At 39.6% G+C, this 19,522-nt stretch overlaps 1 long non-coding RNA gene across 2 annotated transcripts in view; it reads left to right on the top strand.

Annotated features, from left to right (window-relative positions):
- Positions 1 to 19,522, top strand: part of LOC137163046 (uncharacterized) — a 57,946-nt gene that overhangs the window by 8,967 nt on the left and 29,457 nt on the right. Inside the window, exon 3 of one of the 2 annotated variants that reach the window (XR_010922604.1) lies at positions 4,152 to 4,729. The exons of the other annotated variant lie outside the window; for it this stretch is intronic. This is a non-coding gene — a long non-coding RNA (uncharacterized lncRNA). Of the gene's footprint in view, positions 1 to 4,151; positions 4,730 to 19,522 lie in introns of those variants that run through there. 2 annotated transcript variants of the gene reach the window in all.

Below are 19,522 nucleotides of genomic sequence, written 5' to 3'. Positions count from 1 at the left end.
CCTCGAGGTTTGCTCTCTACTAGCTTTGAAAGTGATGGAGGAGGTTCTACCAGAACCCATGGGTCATGGTTTCTATTCTGGTACTTTCTGGTGCCCAAATCCTATGCGGGTGGTAAGACCAATTCTTGACCTTCACAGCCTCAACAAATATATCAGATACATGAGGCTCTGAATGGTCACTCTATTGACTATCCTCCCTGCATTTTCTCAGAAAGACTAGTTTGCTGCTCAGGATCTTAAGGACTCCTATTTTCATGTGGCAATTCTGCCAGGCTACAGAAAATTCCTTTAATTCATTGTACCAGAGCACCACTTTCAGTATATGGTGCTTCCGTTTGGCGTCTCTTCTGCCCCCACATTAAAGGAAATTCAGTCTTCTCCAATACCATGGTACCAGGATTCTTAAAAGGGCTTCTTCAACTCCATCCTCTGGTCTGAGGGCCGATTCCTCTGAGACTGTAACACGGTCCTAGTGGCTTTAATGGGACACCCATTCAAGCCCCTGCCATCTTGTCCATTTCTGCTTTTGTGTCCTGATAGTGATCAGTGTGTGAGTTGCAGGCTCTGATAGCAGAATCTTCTTATACACAATTCTACAAAGACAGTGACTTTACAACCACACCCTACATTTTTGTGGTTTCTCAGTTTCATTTGAACCAGGTGGTATATTTACCTGTGTTTGTTCTTAAGCTGCATTAGTCTCCGAAGGAGCAGCATCACCTGACATCCAATGTCAGGTGATGACTAGCCTTTTATCTGGACAGGATTAAACCATTTTGTGCTTTGCCTCGCCTGTTTGTGTCACATGCAGATCATATGAATGGTCAAGCGGTCTCTGCTCAGATGATCTCTCAATGGATAACACCCTGTATCAAGACTGTATATGAAAGAGCTTTGGTTACACCTCCTCAGTGGGTGCGAGCTCATTCTACAAGAGCACAATCAACATCAATAGTGTTCCTCAGTGACATCTTAGTACTGAACATTTGCAGGGCTGCTACGTGGTTGTCCATACATATATTTATGAACCATTATGTCATTACCGCATCTTTCAGAGTGTGCAGATTTTAGTAGTGTGGCCCTGTAATCCTTATTCAGATAGACTCCAAGCTTCACCCCCAGGGATTACTGCTTGTGAGTCACCTAAGTGGAATACACAGCTGCATCTACTCAAAGAAGAAACGGTCACTTACTGAAATTGTGATTCTTTGAGATGAGATGCAGACGTGTGTTCTATGACCCACCCTTAATCCCCTTTCCATTAGAGTCTACCCTGGGTGTTTGGTGTGAAGGAACTGAGGGGTCGGCGGGGCGCTGCCTCATATAGCCAGGGGGTGGGGCCATGAGACATGAGCACTGCCCTTCTGTGGGTACTGCTAGGCAAAATTCTCAAGCCCTGGTGCGCTGGGTGCGCACACACCTAAGTGGAGTACATGTCTGCATACATCTCAAAGAGCCACAGTTACAGTAAATAATCATTTTTCTGGTTTAATAATTGCAGGTTTTACTTTGACAGTTGACTTGTGAAACTCTTAAGAAATAAGAAATGCTCATGGGAGCAAGAATTGTAAACTATTAGAATTTTGTGAAAAGAAAATAGTCTATTGTTTTCCAAAGTAAATAGTCACTTAGTAAAGTTAAAGCTGTGTGTGATTTGGTCCTTTTTGAACATTTACTTCTAAAATTTAATCAAGAGAATAATCTTCAGCTCAGAATAAGAAGGTCTGGGGAGGGGGGGAGGAGTTGGTTATCCTGGTCAAGTGACTTACACTTCACTAATTTTCTGGTAAGTAGCCTCTAATATCTTGTTAAAATTGGCAATTAATTGATAAAAATGCTTGAACTGGCAACCCACTTTATTACTTGTAGGCAACTGTCGTAGTACATCCACTCAACCTGAACACCATGGCTTGTTTGTCTGTGGATATGTATTGTTTCCTAATACATTAGATCTTGTCCATAGTTTTAGAAGTCAGCACTGTTGGGGGTCCACTGTTGTTTTTTAGATTCTCTTAAAACACGGTTTAAAGCACTACACCAGGTTGCTAAAGAGTGAAAGGGCTGCTCCAGATTAGAGCTACTGCAGATTCTGGCCTCTTCAAAGGGATTGCAGAAAGCTTTGGGGGATCATGGGGCCACACCCTGCTCTTCTTGTAAGCCTCACAAGCTGAATTTGTAATTGCATAGAAAAGCAGGTGCTGCACTTTCTTTCTAAAGTGGTACAGCATCATGCCCCTCCTGTGTATCCAAGATCTGGTTGAAGCCATTTTGTCTGCCTGACACTGAATTCCTACTGGGGCCCTCATGGAAGAAGCTCTTCTGAGCACTGCTCTCATTCACTGACTGGGAATGAAGTCCCAGTGAGGCCTTCAATATATTTCTTCTTAAAGGACCTGAATATTGGCTCTCAAATTTTGCAGGGCTATTCCTTCCAACTCACTATGGAAAGTGATGATTATTCAGTGAAAAGAGCCTCTGTGACTTTCAGATGCAAAAGTTACTATAATAGTCCACTCCCCTTTTTTAAATTAAATTTCTTGGCTCCGCTTTGTCATATTACTTAGTTTCTGTTACTTTCTATAAGTTTTCTGCTTACAATTAAAGGGGAATTTTGCTGTGTAACTGCCTCCTGTGAAATAGTGGCTGGCATTTGGTTGTCATATGGCTGCGCTGTGCAATTACAGACTATGTTACGGTTTGATGGATGAAGTCATTAAGAGCACAGTAATTAGTACCAGTCTGCTCCTTTGAACTGCTGTGTGGTGACAGTGAATTACATCTATACACACATGAATACCGCTTTCTAACCATCTGACGCCTCAGGCCTACATACTGTTACCCTGTATCCATGCAGGACATTTTCATTTTAAAATATACATACATAAAACCAGACAGAAGAATTTTGCTTATTCCATCTTTAAAATTCACATGAAATCTAAATAATCTTTGAGGGAAACTTAAAAGGCAAATTAAACTACATTAGATTACTTGTGACATTACAGTTGGCATAGGAAGCAAAGTCCTGTAGAGGAATGGCAATATATAAGACCTAGATCTAGGATTAATCCGAGGGTTGGGCCTGCTGACTCACGATCTTTAAGAAGAAGCTAGCAGTGCAGCAATATGCTAGCTGTGAAGCGATTCTCTTCATTTTCAAGCCGAACCTCACAGTGGGATCTCAGTAACGGTTCAGTTGGAGATGTAAATCTGAACTGGGCTACAGAGGGCAAGGGGACAGTTGGAGGAAATGCAGAAATGTGGGGAGGATGGGAATGGCAAACGGCTCATCGTTTACATGGTGGCTTTACCACCACATCTAGAGCTGGCTAGGAAAAAAAAGTTCACAGAAAATGTTTTGACTTTTCAGTGAAAAATCAAAACCTGAAATTTTCTGCCAAAAACTGAAAGTTTTGATTAAGAAATGCTATTTCAGTGCCTCACGGGAGTTGTTGCTTGGGTCCTTCATGTCTCCATTCTCTTCCATGGGCTGGGCTCCCCAGGCAGGTTATATCTCCCATGATGAGTCACAGGTCTCCCCTCTTCCTGAAGTCAGTGTCTGCAGAGTGCCTTGCCGCAGTGCATGATGGGAGATGCAGTGTGTGGCTGGATAGTCCAGCCCATAATGGAGAATGGGAACATGAGGCACCAGAACTACAATGTCCATGAGGCACTGTGGTAGCATTTCTGATTTGAAATTTTTCAGTTTTCAGACAAAAAAATGAAAATTAATTGGATTTTGGGGTTTTTGACAGAGTTGAAATTTTCCATAGAAAGCAGATTCTTTTAATGAAAAACTTTAGTTGAAAATCCAACTTTCATTGAAAAACAATTTCACTTACATCCCTGCAAAAATCCTCATTTTGCTGACAAGAGACTTATGAGTGATGAACAGAGACTGCTTGCATTGGAAATACTGGTTTGACTCTTGTGCATGATGACTGGATCAGTCTCATATTTTAATTCTCTAATTCTTCTTGGCAGCAAACCAAGAACATGCCTCGTTTTTAAAATAGCTGCTATTGCTTCAACCAGTGTTCTTATATGTGTTGGGAGGGAAGTGTGACAAGTGATCTGTGCATAGGGAGAGATTTTATTGTCTATCACTTCTTTTCTCATTTCAATTAACTAATTCTCCTATTTCTTCATTCCAGTTGAATATGGGACCCTGGCTTAGACAGCGTTGAACTGTGCCACAAACATGACCCTTTCCCCCCAGGCCTTGTCTACACTAGTTCCAGCTCAACTCCATCAGTTCAGCTTTGTCAGTAGCAGCAGTGATGGGAGTACTAATGCAGACACGGTGCTGGCATTGTGCTGTATAGACCTACTTGCTCTAAGCAGGGTTAAATGACCCAGTGTTTAAAATGCTGGCAGCTTTCTTATGTCCTGTCTACAGAGTGCTCTGGTAGTTATTATCAATTTAACTACTCTAGTACTAGTAACCAAGGGAAACTTTTAGAGAATAAAGGCCACACATTCGCCACTCCTTCCCTTCCCATTCTCCCAGCATTTTCCCATTCTGCTTCCAAATGTGGCTGGATCCAGGAATTGAACTAACAGCAGAGAGTGCCCATCTGAGTTGACCTGAAAAGCTACTACAAAGCTGGAGCCAGGTATCCATGAGAGGTCTCATGGTGACCTAGCACCACTGATGGCCCTTGGTCATCTGACTAGCTGATACAGCTGAGTGTCTGCCTGAAAATCTTGCGCCTTTGAACTTATCTTTATTTTCAAGCAATAAATCATGAAACATTTTGCCCTAGTATTTACAATCTTTAACAAAGGGCAAATACAAATACTTGGCTAAATTAAAAATGTGGGGAAACCAATGCCATCTGAATCCTAATATTAATAGTCTACCATTCCGAAGAGAGAAGTTCACTTCAGATCTCCGCTTCATTTCTCTAACACTCAGGGTGCGAATTTTCAAACATGAGCTCCTTAACAGGACATTCAATTTGGAATTCATATCTGACCTTATGTCACTAAATGCCATATTTTCAAGTGTTAGTGCCAGTCTGAGTGTCCATATATAAGGTCTGGCACATGCATTTAAAAATTTGGCCCACAAACAAATGATAATTTGAGACAATCTGATCTCTAGGTTGCTGGTTCAAGTTCAGCTCAGGATGGTAATGACTGAATAGTTATTTGTTAGCCATGTTCTCCTCATTGCCCTGTGGTCATTCCTTCTGTCCCAAAGACCTCCATCCTTTCCTTATTGTCTGGGTTTCCCCCCTGATGCTGGGCTCAGACCCTTTTCTACAGTAGCTTCCCTCGCTAACCTTGGTCTCAGTCCTCCACCTCAATCTCTTTTGTTCCTGATCCAGGACCTCATCTGAGATGAATGGGCAGTGTTTTCTTGCTAGCTAAAAGTGAATTTTTTGGCCCACTGTTTGATTCTCCTACTATTTTATTCTCCAGGATCAGTGAGAAGGCCACCATGGACCACAAATTTGTGTGCTATCTTAACTGCCAGAGGTCATATGCCATTATAAAGGCAGAAGTAGTGGTGCTTAGCAGCTCCTCAAAGCAATCACCTCTTGCAACTAGCATAACTGTGGTCTTTCCTGGATATAATTTCAGGCATTTGGTCCTTATTCAGGCTGGAATGTCCCCCAGACACTGTATGATCTGAGAGACTGTGATGTCAATGCTAGGTGAAAAAATAGTGCCACAAACATAGTATTGACATCACATCCCATACTGCCCAAGTGCATTTCCTGAGGGCTGGACTTAAGTGACAAATAACAATGATGAACTCTGAGGGACTACATATGTTAGAGCTCTGGGGGTGGAGAAAAGCACAGGCAGCTGTCCACGATTTTTTGGGAACTGCTAGAAAGGAATGAATGAAAATAGAATCATTCTGAGCGATCAGATCCTCCCAGGGCATATTAGTCAAAACCAGTTGATAGATCAAGATCAGTTCATCCCTTCATTGTCCTGAGGACATCTATCCATGATTGCTGTTTAATTCCACATCCTGTCTTGAAGCTGGATTTGGACAGATCCAGTTTATCTGCAGAGGTTAGGTGCTTCTAAAGTCAGATCACCACTGCCTCCTAATAATCCAGGAAGGATTTTAATTTAGAAGGACTATTACCTGTTTCAGGGTCTTAGTCTCCCTGAGAGGTGGTACCATTGGCTATGTCAGTCAGAAAAGAGCATACAGGCATTTCCTAATAGCTTTGGCTATTTGGGAGGTGGGCATGGGTCCAGCTCAGGGGTGGTGGCATCACATCCCACACTGCCCAACTGCATTTCCTGAGGGCTGGACATAAGTGACAAATATGAATGATGGTCAGATTGAACTCTGAGGGACTACATATGTCAGAGCTTTGGGGGTGGGGAAAAGCACAGGCAGCTGTCCACAATTAGCCCTTTTTAGCACTTCTAGCAGGGTGGGGTCCTGTTTCTAGTAAAGAGGGTGACGTGTGATTCTCTCACAGATGTGTTGATTGTGGGGCCCAGTTTACTGTCTGAGATTATTTAGAGTTTTATCAGCAAACTGGGAGGAAAGTTCCTCACAGCAGGAGGAAGTTGCCATTGAGACTGAGAGGAGTCAGCTAAGGAGTAGAACAGTTCCTTTGCTATGGTATTAAATGTTTACATGTTGCAATACTCAAATGGTAAACATTTAACAAGAGGAATCCTTCTGTCATTCCATCTCTCCCAGGATTGTATATTAATTTAGTTGCTTCATTTTAGCAAGAAATCTGTTCCTTCTCCTCCCATAGTTCCTTTTGACCCTAAACTCTGATTTATAGGCATCTGTGCAAGCCATAATTTATGTCAATGAGACTTTTTGAGTAAAAACTGCAGGATCAGGGCCATACTGTAGGCTGTATAGCTCTAAAAGAACTTGCCATCCTGAGATCACATCATGAGGTCTCTATTCATTTTATACTTCAGTACATTTTCATTGAGTAACAAATCAGTAAGGATTTCAGTCTTTGGCTGTCCTTACAGGATTACTTTACAAATTATTGATAACTTAACCTCTTACAAATCCTGTAGATGTGTCTGTTTTCGTGATTAACCTGGAATTACTTCATATTCCATAAAATGGTTCTGAAATCCTCATAACTGATAGGTACGTAAACATGGAAATTGCCTAACCCAGTTCAGAAAGTGTTCTAATAAGTTAATTGGAAGGTTGCTTTGGAAGTTATTACCATGCACTTTTCTCTGGTTTACTCTGCTATTCAGTAAAATTAAATGGTGGAGAAAATGACAGTTGATATTTAATTCCCATGTAAAAACATAAGCAGCGATATGTTTGTACTACCCAGGTATGATGTAAAAGTGTGTCACAGTACACTTCCAGGTACCTTGATACTGTGTAGATTCAGCATGATACCATGTGACACAGGCTCCAAGATGCACCCCAGCAGTTCAGCTTCCCCCAGCTTGCCAATAGTCTTATTATGATCTTGGTCTATATTTCAAATGTTCTCATGTCTACCTACCTAAAGGCCAGTCCTGGTTGTCTTCTCTTTAAAGTATTATGTTAGGGACATGCTTTGAGAAAATGCATTGTCATTGCTGCATCATAAATAAAAGCTGCAAGTCTAGGAAAAGGAGATAATGCTAATTATTGTAAATAGTACAAGTTCCCCTTCACAGAGAGAATACCAAACTATGGAAAATTGTGATTGGATATTTTCACACACCAGTCTTACAAAACAAAATGAACACACTCTTATTAAAATGCACATTATACCACGATATAGGGAGCAATCTTCATGTTATCTGGGAATGTCTCAAACTCAGACTTCTAATCTAATATCGATGAAAGGGTTATTTCAGGGATATATATGTCCTAGTTCCTATTAATAGGGTAAGAAAATGGTCTGATTTACTGAAATTAAACTAAAACAGGTACCTTGTTGTTGTAGCCAATAAATATGTTTCATCAAACAATTAAGCCCTTTGTTCTGTCAAAACTCCCATTGAAGTAGAGTTGTGATGAACCCAGGGATTTTTCAGAGCTCATTTTGGGGTGTGCATGTGTGTGTGTTATTTTCATGTTTTGAAGTACTTACATGAACTCGCTGTATTTGAAAGGTTTTTTTTTTTTTTTTTAAATACTAGAAACATTAGGCTCGAATTTCGATCTATGAATGAAAATTTAAACCATTCAGGAAAAGTTAAAAGGAAATTCATGAAAATATCATGGTTCTTTTTATGCCAGTTATGAGGAAAGGTAAATAAGTTATAGAATTATCTAGAAGATTAGAATGGAAGGAGAATGGGTATTGTGATAACATGGAGGAAACAAGGCAAGAGCCTACACAGAGTAGAGGGGCATGGCTAGTAGGCAGAATCAACATTGGATACTGAAGGGAGGGGAAAGGGTGGAATTGTGAAGTGGTGGTGGTTGGGATTAATTTGAAAGAATCTAGAAATTTCTGGAAGGCAGTTATAATAAAGGTGGACACACAGGAGTGATGGTAAGAGACTATATTTTTAATTTCCTGGTGCCAGTCACATGACATGGATAATGTTACAAACGTTTATACTGTGAACCATGTCAGTGGTTGGTATCTATTGACTCTAGTAGCTGAAGTTGCTATCCAACCATGCGAAGAAAAGTATGATGAGGAGGATTGCGCAGACAATACAAATAAACTGGGAAGAGGGAGGGAGAGATGGGAATGTTTACAGGTACAATCATCTTAAGTTTCTGATATGTGGGTATCCACTACTATTTCAAATTTATTTAAAAAAAGAAGTATCACTACCTAGCCTTAACACAGTCCTAAAGCACATTGTGGAATTTAAAAAATGTTTCTGCAATCATCATCTGCCTCATGGTTCTTTCTATTCTTTTGTACCATTTTAAAATTAAAGAGTCAGTTAACTACCCCAATCTATACTTATGAAGGAGACTGTCAGAATGAGTTGGTAAAAAATAATTGAAATCATGGCAGACAGGACAGTTAAATTCAGAATTTTGTCCAATTTTAAAAGACTTGCCAGACTTCAGTGAGAGAGTGCTCAGCACCTCACGGACATCTTCAGCACTTTGCAGGATTGAGCCCTTATCTGGCACCAGTATATCTAATGTCCTCAATTCCTGAAAGGAAATACAGCTGTGTGTGTCCAGCCATCCAATTGGTATATTTAAAGATGTATCACCCCTTTTAGCACATACCAGTTTATTTGACAGTTAGTAACTGATTGCAATCATGGGTTTAGGGCATTACATCACCAGCAGACCTCCTTCCCCACTCTCTCCTGCTGTTTGGAGTTTAAATTCCCAGCTCATAACTATGACCAGTCATTAAGGGAGTTTTTGCCCTTTTAATTTTTACATTCAATCCCCGCAATAAATTTTAGACATGCAGAATTCAAGTCCTCTTAACACCATTCAAAATAAACAGCTCATACAGGAACCTTAGCTAGCCCAGCTTTCCCTCTGGGGCAGCTGTTTAAAAATTTATTCTCTTATTCCCAGAATCAAATAAATTTCAGTTAGTTTTTATTCTCAGAAGGCAGAGCCTCCCACCCCATATAAATCAAGGGGAAAAACTAGACTGGAAAGCCCTATCATTTGATAGTATGATTTCTTGGAAAAAACATAAAGAATTCACAATGTCATTTAAGCTTATTTAACTTGGCCTCACTTTTTCAGTGTTTCACACAGTCTTCCATTTACACTGTGTTATACTGAAATAGAATAGTCTCAGCCAATAGGATTGCAGGGTTGCCTTATGTATGAGTTTTTGGGTGTAGTATAGTTTTCAGTAGCCATACAGAATTCAAATAGCTGCATTCTGTTTGGCTTCTGGCATCCGTATGCTACCAGCAAATATGGCTTCCTCACTTTCTCATCTATACCGGCAGATAAAAGAAGAAAAACTTTAACGTCTAAACAAGAGACGTTTAAGTGTTAGAACAATAATAACGTGAGGATGCTTCTTGTTAACTTAGTAACTACATCCTGGGCTAATAAACATCCTTGGTCTTTGGTCTCAGAATTAGTTTAGCCCAGGGTACATAAATTGGAAACACTGTTATCTTAATATATATTATGGTACTGTGTTGCCTCATGATGATGCAACTTTATGTCATGCTGAAGTAGACAGCTCAGGAAAACCTGGAAGTTATAGATAGACCCTTGTCTGCCCACACTTCTGGTAGCTTTTGGGAACGAATAAAAGTTTAAATAAGTTTGAATGTTCAAGATGTCAGCTGACTTTTAGCTAGTTTATTGCAGCTGTAATTGAGAGCAGACTTAACCTAAACTATTATACCTTTCCAATCCACTTTAAATGCAGTAGCTAAAGAATGTAAGGACATACTCATTCTTATTCTCACTGACGATATGAAAAAGCATTAAAACATTACTTCTAACAAGCCTGTCAGTACTTAAGGAATTAATGGAACGTGTATGGCAAATACTCTTAAGAATTGCAAAAATTATCTCTGATATTATTGCCTTTCTCATTTCATACTCCCAATTATTACTAGACTTTCCCTCATGGAAGATTTTCTAGAGAATTAGCATATTTACAGGTGCAGTTAGGAGTTGGGATGCAGTATTGTCCATATAACTATGTTTATAAATATTTAATGCATTTGCACTTTGATTATAATGTTACATTTAACACTGCTATAGTTAGTCCTAAAAAAACACTTTAATTGTAAGTACCTACTTTCAGAAGCTTAGGAAGAAAGCATCTAAATATTTTTCAAAACACTGTTTACAATATCTCCACAATGGCCAAAAAGAATTTTACTAAATTTACCTCAAAATTCATCTTTAATCTGATAATTAAGTATGAGAATTTTTAGCCATTATGTGAATTTTTGAAGTAAGTTTGGTAAAATTCTGTTTGAAAAATGTTTAGATGCTTTCTTCTTTATAATTTCAAACTTTCCATGGACTTGGAGTTGTGTTCTTATCCCTAGGGTGACTGCCTTGCAGGGGAGGATGGAGTGATCTGATGTGTTCATGTCAGTTAATGTTTGCAAAGTGCTTTGAGGTCCCCCTATGAAAGATGCCAGAGAAGGACAAAGTATTCTTGTGATTTTAACTACAGTAGTGATCCCCTTCATTTTGTTCTAGGTTATGCCATTAGTTATATATGTGAGTGAGAGGAACATTAGGGATACATAAGAGAGATGATTTTAAATGAGTTTCTCTTTCCATCCCTTGCGATGTGACTTTGCTGATAGCTGGAGGGATTGGAAATGTGCAGGGTTTCCGTAATCCGGTTGCAGTATTTTCTAGCTACTCAATATCAATGTATTACATAAAGTAATATATATTTTGGAATGGTATTTGGTCTTTGTAGGACGGGGAAAACAAGTACATTGATTTACTCAGCTGTGTTATATTCCTTCTGGACCATGGCCCCTTGCCTCCTCCAAAACTACGTCTTCATGAAATTGCAGACGTTCCTTTTATTTAGATTAAGTTGGCTGTAGATGGGTGAATCAAATCTGTGGCAAACTCAAAAAAGACTTTTAAGATGGTAATAACTGGTTTGCTTGCAGCACAGGCAGTTAGCACCCATTTCCACCCCTTGAAGCCTGACTAATGCACTCTTGTTTTAACTTCTGTCCCTATGCACCTAGCCCACTGGATCAGTTATCTGATATAACTTTAAAGCTACAGCTTATGCAGCTTGTAGTTTAAACCATATGGTCATTCTTTTATGCAGTATTTCTTCTCTTATTTTTCGTTTTCCCACACCCACTCCATTTATTGTTGGCTGCTCTCCCAGCACCTTTCCTCCATAGAGGGAGTTACATAAATAGACCTCTGTAGCCTTTAGAGCACAGACACTGGTGGATGGATCTGCTCAATTCTGCTGCAGAGTGGTATAAAGAGTGCATGATCTATGGTACATATATACAGTATTCTCTAATTAAGGAATTTGATCTATAAATAAGATTACCTCTCATGTCTACTATGACATGGGAGTAGCAACAAACTGTATTTAAACTGCAGTATATTCTTGAATGGTGTCCTGCCTTGGCTTTTTAGTCTGTCTGCAGTCAATAGGAATGAATGTAGGACTCTGGGGGAATTAGGAATAATTGAGGAAATTAAAAAAATCTGCATAATGCTTGCATTTTCCTCTTCATATGCCTTTTATGATTTAATATTTATGTACTTTCTGTATTTTAAAACATGTGGCTGATTGTTTTTCCTCTTTACTTAATTTGCTACTGAAATATTTAATTACATTTAGGACTAACATACCAGTATATTTTTTGTGTACCTCAGCAAGATTGGACCCATTACTGTAAAGAGTAAATCTTGCATTCCTTGCACATTCAGAATTCCCATTGATTTTAAATGGGAGTTTTGGTTGCTAAGGATTACAGCATCAGGCCCACAGTATGGCTTATTATTACACAGTTACCACTGGAGGGATAGCAATTTGTTTTTGTTAAGATTTACCTAAATCAGAATGTGTTTTAGTCAGTTATTCCAAATAAAATAGAGGTAAGGGTCCCTCTAGGGCAGTGGTTCTTAACCTTTCCAAACTACTGTACCCCTGAAGCCTGAGTCCCACCCCCACGGGGCTGAGGCATGTAACTTAGTTTCATGGCGCCCCTATGGCTCCAGGCAATTGCCTTTCTTGCCACCCCCACTACCAGCTCTGCACTTGCGACCCCTCTAAAACCCCAGGTTAAGAAACACTGCGGGAAAGACCTGAAAAGATTGTCTTTGTAAGTGAACACTTAGGAAAGAGGGTCAGTTTATCTGGCTTGGCGGATAGCACAAATGATTTGAGGGAGAACGTGGAGAGTGGTTTAACAGAAGTTGCTTTTTGGGGTGTATGAGCAGGAGAGAAGAAAAAGAAACTAAAATATTAGCTGTGTTTTTGGTTTAGTATTTGGAGGATTGTACAAATTATTCAGCAGGATGTATCTGCTTATGAAGTGTGAGCCAAATTCAGAGGTGAGGAAAATGGTGTAAGTTACCTGTCAGTAAATGGTTGTAAGTAGGTAAAGGTGGGGTGTATCTTACACACAGACATGCAGAAGGAGAGGGTATAGCAGGAAAAACAGTTAACAAGGGGATGTAAATGTGAAAAACAAGCAAGGAGAATTTTAGTCTAAGGCCTTGGACACAGTGTGGAATGATGATGATATCACACCACAGTGCACACCTCTAGACAGATATTGGGATACAGATATGAAAAGGTAATGACAAGAGATGAGCCTAAACTACAATCCCTGATCTGAACACCCTCTATATTTGGAGGAGTTTGTATATGAATTTGAGCTTCGCAGCTCAGGCTCCTGTCTACTAAAGAAGCGGATAGAGTATATTGACTACAAAATGCTTTATTCCTGGAAAAAAGGGTGTGGTCAGCTAGAAACTTGACAGGCACATCAGCAGCCTTCAATAGCTTGTGACTCCAACAGAGAGAGCAAACCGCTTCAAGGCTAACAAGCATCCTGCTGTGAGTTAGGCCAACCCAATAGTATGTCGGGGTTCTTATTGTTGTGGATGTACCATACATTGTGTTTGTGTGCACACTGCACTCCCTTTTGTGCATACAGTCAGAAATCAGAATCTACAGAAAACACTTTTAAAAATAAAATACATGAATATCACTTCCTTTTTATTTACCGGCCAAGATCTAAATGCTGGATTTTGTGTTTTCACTGTTGTGATTGAGGGCATCATTAACATCTAAAACAGTGGAAGCAAAATAGGAAGTGTAAATCCTTGAGCAGTGTTTTAGGTGATAATGAGATAGCATCCACTGTTGCAGGAGAAGCACAGAACCTTGTACTTCAGGTCTGGGAAGATACAAAACATTCCAGTTCATCTTTGAAATATTTAAAAATAAAGAAATAAATAAAGCAAAATTATCTATGTAGTGTGTGTGTGTGTGTGTATATATATATATATATACATATATAAGGAATTTCACCAACTCATGAGAAAAACCTTCATCAGCATTAATATTTCCCTCTTCTGAATTAGGTTTTCCAAGCAGGAGGAATCAGAGGGTGCACCCTTCTTGTCTGTCTTTATGGAGCACTTTGGAGACATTCCACATTCATTAGCTTATGGCTGAGGGAATGGCTCCATGTGTGAGGAGGAAAATTCCCCAGGGAATCTATTGTGTAAACCACAGTCTGGGAGATAAGGCTGGACCTCAAAGAAGAAATTGGTCTTCTCAGATCATATTATGTCTACATGTCTGAGACCAGACAAGCTTTGGGAACAGAAAAAGCAGTACGCAGGAGGTTTTCATCAAACTGAGAATTCCGTGGGCAGATAGAATAATTTGGCTAATAAGATAAAGGCATAAAAATATAAGGAACTTAAAAGAAACACAATGGCAGAGGATGGAAGGCATGAAGCTTGACTGGGGTGCTAAAATACAGGAGATCTCTTACTCATACAGGGTCCACAGTACTAGACTTCCTGAGAGAATACTCCCAGACAACACCCACTTCTTGGGAAAAGATGTGGGTTTGGGTGTTGGAATCCAAATGTGCTACATGCCAAAAAAACAAACAAACAAAAAAAAACCCCCAAAAAACCCAGTACTTCTCATATGCTCAAATATTTCTAAAGCTACTAAAAATAATGTGTCAGGACATGGGGACTCCCATTTTCAAATCTGTTCATTTTGGAAATTAACATTGTGTAAAATCTGCATGAATAACAGAATCTGTGATCCTCATAGGTCTTTAAATAGCTGCGTTGGAGTTACTTTTACATCTCAGTAATCCATTTCACTTCCTCTCTAGGATAAATCCCTCCAACACTTTTTTTGCTTTTTAAAATTCTTTTTTACTTGGTCCAAATGAGATTGTGGGGTTCCATCTTTTTTCTCAAAATTCCATCTCAGTCATTAGTTCAATTAGAAGAAAAAACAAACAAACAAAACCCCCAATTTGAGGGACTTTGAGGGCCATCTTTGAGGGACTGTTGGTCCCTCAAACTCAACGTGGGATCTGGAAGTCAGGCTGGGTTCTTTCCTTCTCTCATAAAATCCTGTAATAAAGGGTTACCAGGCTGAATTGTACCTTATTTACAGCTGCACAATCCTGTTGCCTTCAGGTTATGACTTCAGTGACACTTGTGTAACTCAATGGGTTAACATAGATGTAAATGACTGCCCATATAATTGGAATTGATGGAACACAGCAAGGAACAGAAACCAACTCACTCCCTCTTAGCTGTATTTATCCTAAAGGACGAGGAGAGTAAAAGCAGTAAAAAACATACTTTTATCACGAGATGGCAGTAGGCTAATAAGACACAGAATATATGCAGGAAGCAGATCGGTTGATTAAGAAGATGCCATTTTTGCATGATCAAAGACGGAACCACATGTTTATCTGTTAGCCTTTGACCTCTCTGTTTCCTAATTGCACAAAGCCATTGTCTTTCTTAAACATTCATATGCAGCATATGCTTTTTAGCTAGCAGAGAACCTGGTCAGGTAATGAAATCTGGGGCTAGGTTAACAAGAGATGATGGCGTAGGTGGAAAGAAAAATCTTTGTTGAATCTACTGCATTTTTAGAAAGATCTTATATGTTCTCACTATGTATCCCCCTCTCTGTCTGGATCTTGTCACAGCAAGTCTTCACTGGGCTACCCTCAGGGCTCAAGTAATGCCACTGGCCCACAGGTGTTAGCATTGGTTGACACAAAGCTCCCCACCCCCATGAATTTTCCTGATGATTTGAGGAGTGAGAAACCAAGGGCTAAACTCAGTCTTGGAAAAAGTGGACACAATTCCACTGAAGACAATGAAACTGCATTAACTTACAGCAAAGCCAATGTGGGAACTGTTGGGAGCCCTAGCACGGAGAAGGTCTAATTTTTTAACCATCAAGTTAATTAAATGTGCTTTTCAGGATGTTAACTAACATGGTGGTAAATATGTCAAAAGCTGCTAGAACGTCTTCTAGACTAGAGCTTTTACCAATTCTAACAGTAGTTCAGCAGTGTGAGAATTGGTGGGGATTTTTGAAGTAAAAATCCCTCATGTAGACACCATCTTAGCATGCTCTAACATGGCTACTGAACATAGTTACATGGTTGGTGACCTTTGGGCTACATAACAAATGTAACCAAGTCAAGTCACCTGTGTACAATACAGTAGTCCATGATTCAGTTAAAATATTTGAAATTTGTTGTTTGGACAGCATTGATGTCTCTGTAATGAGGCTGAAGCCGGAAGGCCTGGTTTTAGCTTGGATACTTTGACACAGATAGGTCCTCTCCACACCAACATTTTTCACTGTGTTGTAACCAAGTGAGAGGACAACTGTATTTTAACTGAGTTTCCTGGTTCAAATATATTTGTAATGTAAATGGGACCCCTGAGTGTAGATTTAAACCACGTTCTAACTGTGTGTGGATGTAGCCATTTCAAGATTGTTTTAAACATAATCACAAGTATTAGTACGGATTGGACCTTAATGCAACACGTAAATCAGGTTCTAGGCAATTGTTTCTTTGTTTTTGTAGACTCTGTAATATAAATTTGTAAATTAAGATTAGAAAGAGAACTTCTACATTTTGTCATACTGACTGTTCTAGTACTGTGATTTTCCTTTATTTCTGTATTTGTTCTGATGGTTAAAATACCAGATAAAAATTATTAAAAATAATAACTAAGAGAAAGTTATTTTGATGAGAAGTTAATTGCTGTGGCTCTTTCCAGGAACTGGAAGCTTTTATTATCTGGAAAGCATTTCATGCAGTACAGAATTGTACACAAACATCAGAAGTGTCCCAACCCAGATATTTTTGAAGAAAGTATCTTGAAGGATGTGCCTAGGATTTTTCATTCAATATAAATCTTTCAGTGAGATTTAATTAAAAGGGAATTAATGTGCTATGCTATTTACTAAACAGAAACTTTTACTTATGTAGATATTGTTTGTGTATGTGTCAAAACCAAGTACTAGAAGGTCTACTGGGCTAAAAAAGTTGAGATAACAGTAGTAACAATTGCCTAAACTGGTTACAAGTTAATCACAGACTTGATGCTTACTGTGTATAAGATTCACTATTATCTTACCCCAAAATAACACAAGATTTTCTATGTAACCAGATAATAGGCTCAGAACATCATTATTATCAATACCAGCCAAAACACCCAAGCACAATTTCACAGCCTTACATTTAGAGCAAATGGGTAACAGACTGATAATCTCTGAACGTACGTCAAATACAGCAAATTATTTACTTTTTAGCCATTTTTAAAAATGTAATCAAATATGCCATAATGCATTTACAAAGAAAATGTACTATACTGCATTTAGATGAGAGGCCAAATCGACCATTGGCATAAACGGCAAAGTTTCACTCACTTACCAGAGAGTATGCGCTAGAATTACAACTTGAAAGCAACTATTCTTTTTCAAAATCCCAACATACTCTGTCCCTTGAGTTCTACTCTCATTTCTCTTCCATCAGTCCTGTTTCTTTCCTTCTATATCCTGTCACTTTCCCTCAGAATCATTTTTCTGTACTATTAAATATCCTAATTAAAAAATAAATTATCTCCCATTCTCTCTTATCCCCTCATCTCTCCTAGCTCTTAGAAAAGAAAAATATCTTAGAAGCCTGCCTTTTCTTTAAGCTTATTTCCCCCTTGCATGGTTATATATGGGTGGCACTCTTAATGCTCTTGGCTGTGACATGAAGACATGGGCCTCCTAGGGACAAGTCAGGGTTCTGCTGATGTAGCTGCTCTGTCTCCTGATTGGTGGAGGCACATTGCAGGCAATGAGGTAGAGTCCTCTGTGCCTGAGCCATGCTGCTGCTTACCCTGTTTCTTCTGAAGAGTGTCACCTCTACTACTTCCTGTGGCCTCTCTTGTTTCACTGCCAACTTATGCTCCTACATTTAGGACACGTATAAAGTAAGGTGTTAGCAGCTAGTAGTGCCTCCTTCTAGTAGTAACTTCCTTTGGACGTTCACATGAGCACTCTTCTGCTACTCCAGCTTATTGCTCCTTCACCACATGTTTGGAGGATTAGTGATCTCCAACCCAGCATCCTTATCTGAGAATAACCTCTTGTCTCCAGGTAATAGTACACTGATATCTGCATTAGCTTCTGACTGGACAACTTTTGTACCAGAGTTTGCACTCAGGTAACATCCAATCTCTCACTGTCTGCTTGTTCCAGTCAAAATTTAAAAGAAACCAACCAAAAACAGCCCCCTGATATTTCTCGCTGTGGTCAATACTAGCAAAGGTGACAGGATGTGGTGATGCAGCTATGCTGGTGCCAACGTCTGCTATGACTACTCCAGTTCATTGTGTCCTGAAGATCAGTAGAGTCTGTATATTTTATATGGGACACTGCTTAATACAAGAGGGGAACAGATTTACCAAAATCCATTCCTTGAAAGAGAGACAATTAAAAGTACTAGAGAAGGATCTGGCTGGATGCTTCACAACAAGGACCATGAACACATACCTAGTTATTTTGTGTGGATGTGATGATGGACAATTACATTTAAACTAGCTTGCAGGTAGCCAATAAATCTTACAGTAGCCTAGTTCGGAGCATAAAGAGGCTAAATTTGCCTTGTATGTTTACTATGAATTATATGCGCAGCCTTACTTACATGCAATTGTGCAGTTCCACTTCCATCCAGAAGAGGGCAGAGGCACACACACACACCATTCACAGCCAATTGCAGCATAATTTGCATTTTGTCATTACATTTCCCTTTTTCTGAGCACTTCCTCACCACTTTTTCTCCCTTATTGGCCCTCTCCCTTTGAAAATGCCCCTAGCCCTCTCCATGCCTAACTGTACCTTCAGCAAAAGGACCAAGTGACCTAAAGACTCTCTGCCACCAAGGAGCATTGTAGCCCTAAAATGCTCTCTCCCTAATCGATAGGCAGTAGTGCCGTCTGTGGAGTGTGTCTGCCAGCCAAAAAATGTCATGCTACAAAAATCAAAATAGCCAAGCAAGCAACTAAAGCTATGCTAGGCCTGTAAAACAGTAACCAGGCAACTCAAATTGCACTGGGCCGCCCACAGAGCGACTAGTGATTTCGGGTGCCCCAGTTTTGGAATGTTCAACATGAAACACTGTGCAGGGGCCTGTTTTTCTCAAAGCGTTGAGCACCCACCTTCTGGTAATGAGACCACTTTGAAGCTTCTCAAATTGGGCACCCAAACCACAAATCACTCAGAAACTTTTGAAAACCTTAGCTATGGTGCTGTCACTGCAAACAGCAGCTGCACAATTTCTATATGGGAAATCCCAGTATATAGGCCATTGTTTGACCCTACTATCAAAACAGTTGCCATTATTTTCCCCATACCAATTCATCAAGCAGTTTTTCTAGACAGGAAATGGCAAATCCCTGTGTGACAAAACTGTCACCTGGATCCAAATTTGACAGCTAGGTTTCTTCCCTGTTAAGAATCTTTTATTGCAAGGTAAGACAGGGAGGGAAAATGCTGAATACAAAATCTTTAATTCCCCTATTGGTTATGGCATTGACTACTGCAGCCTTCTCCACTCTAGTCTCCTGCATGTGTATGTG

The sequence above is a fragment of the Emydura macquarii genome, unplaced genomic scaffold (assembly GCF_026122565.2).
Source record: "Emydura macquarii macquarii isolate MOO-44397 ecotype Brisbane River unplaced genomic scaffold, CSIRO-AGI_Emac_v2 contig_2473, whole genome shotgun sequence".
In the NCBI taxonomy this organism is placed as follows: Eukaryota; Metazoa; Chordata; order Testudines; family Chelidae; genus Emydura; species Emydura macquarii.
This window is presented reverse-complemented; position numbering and strand designations above follow the sequence as displayed.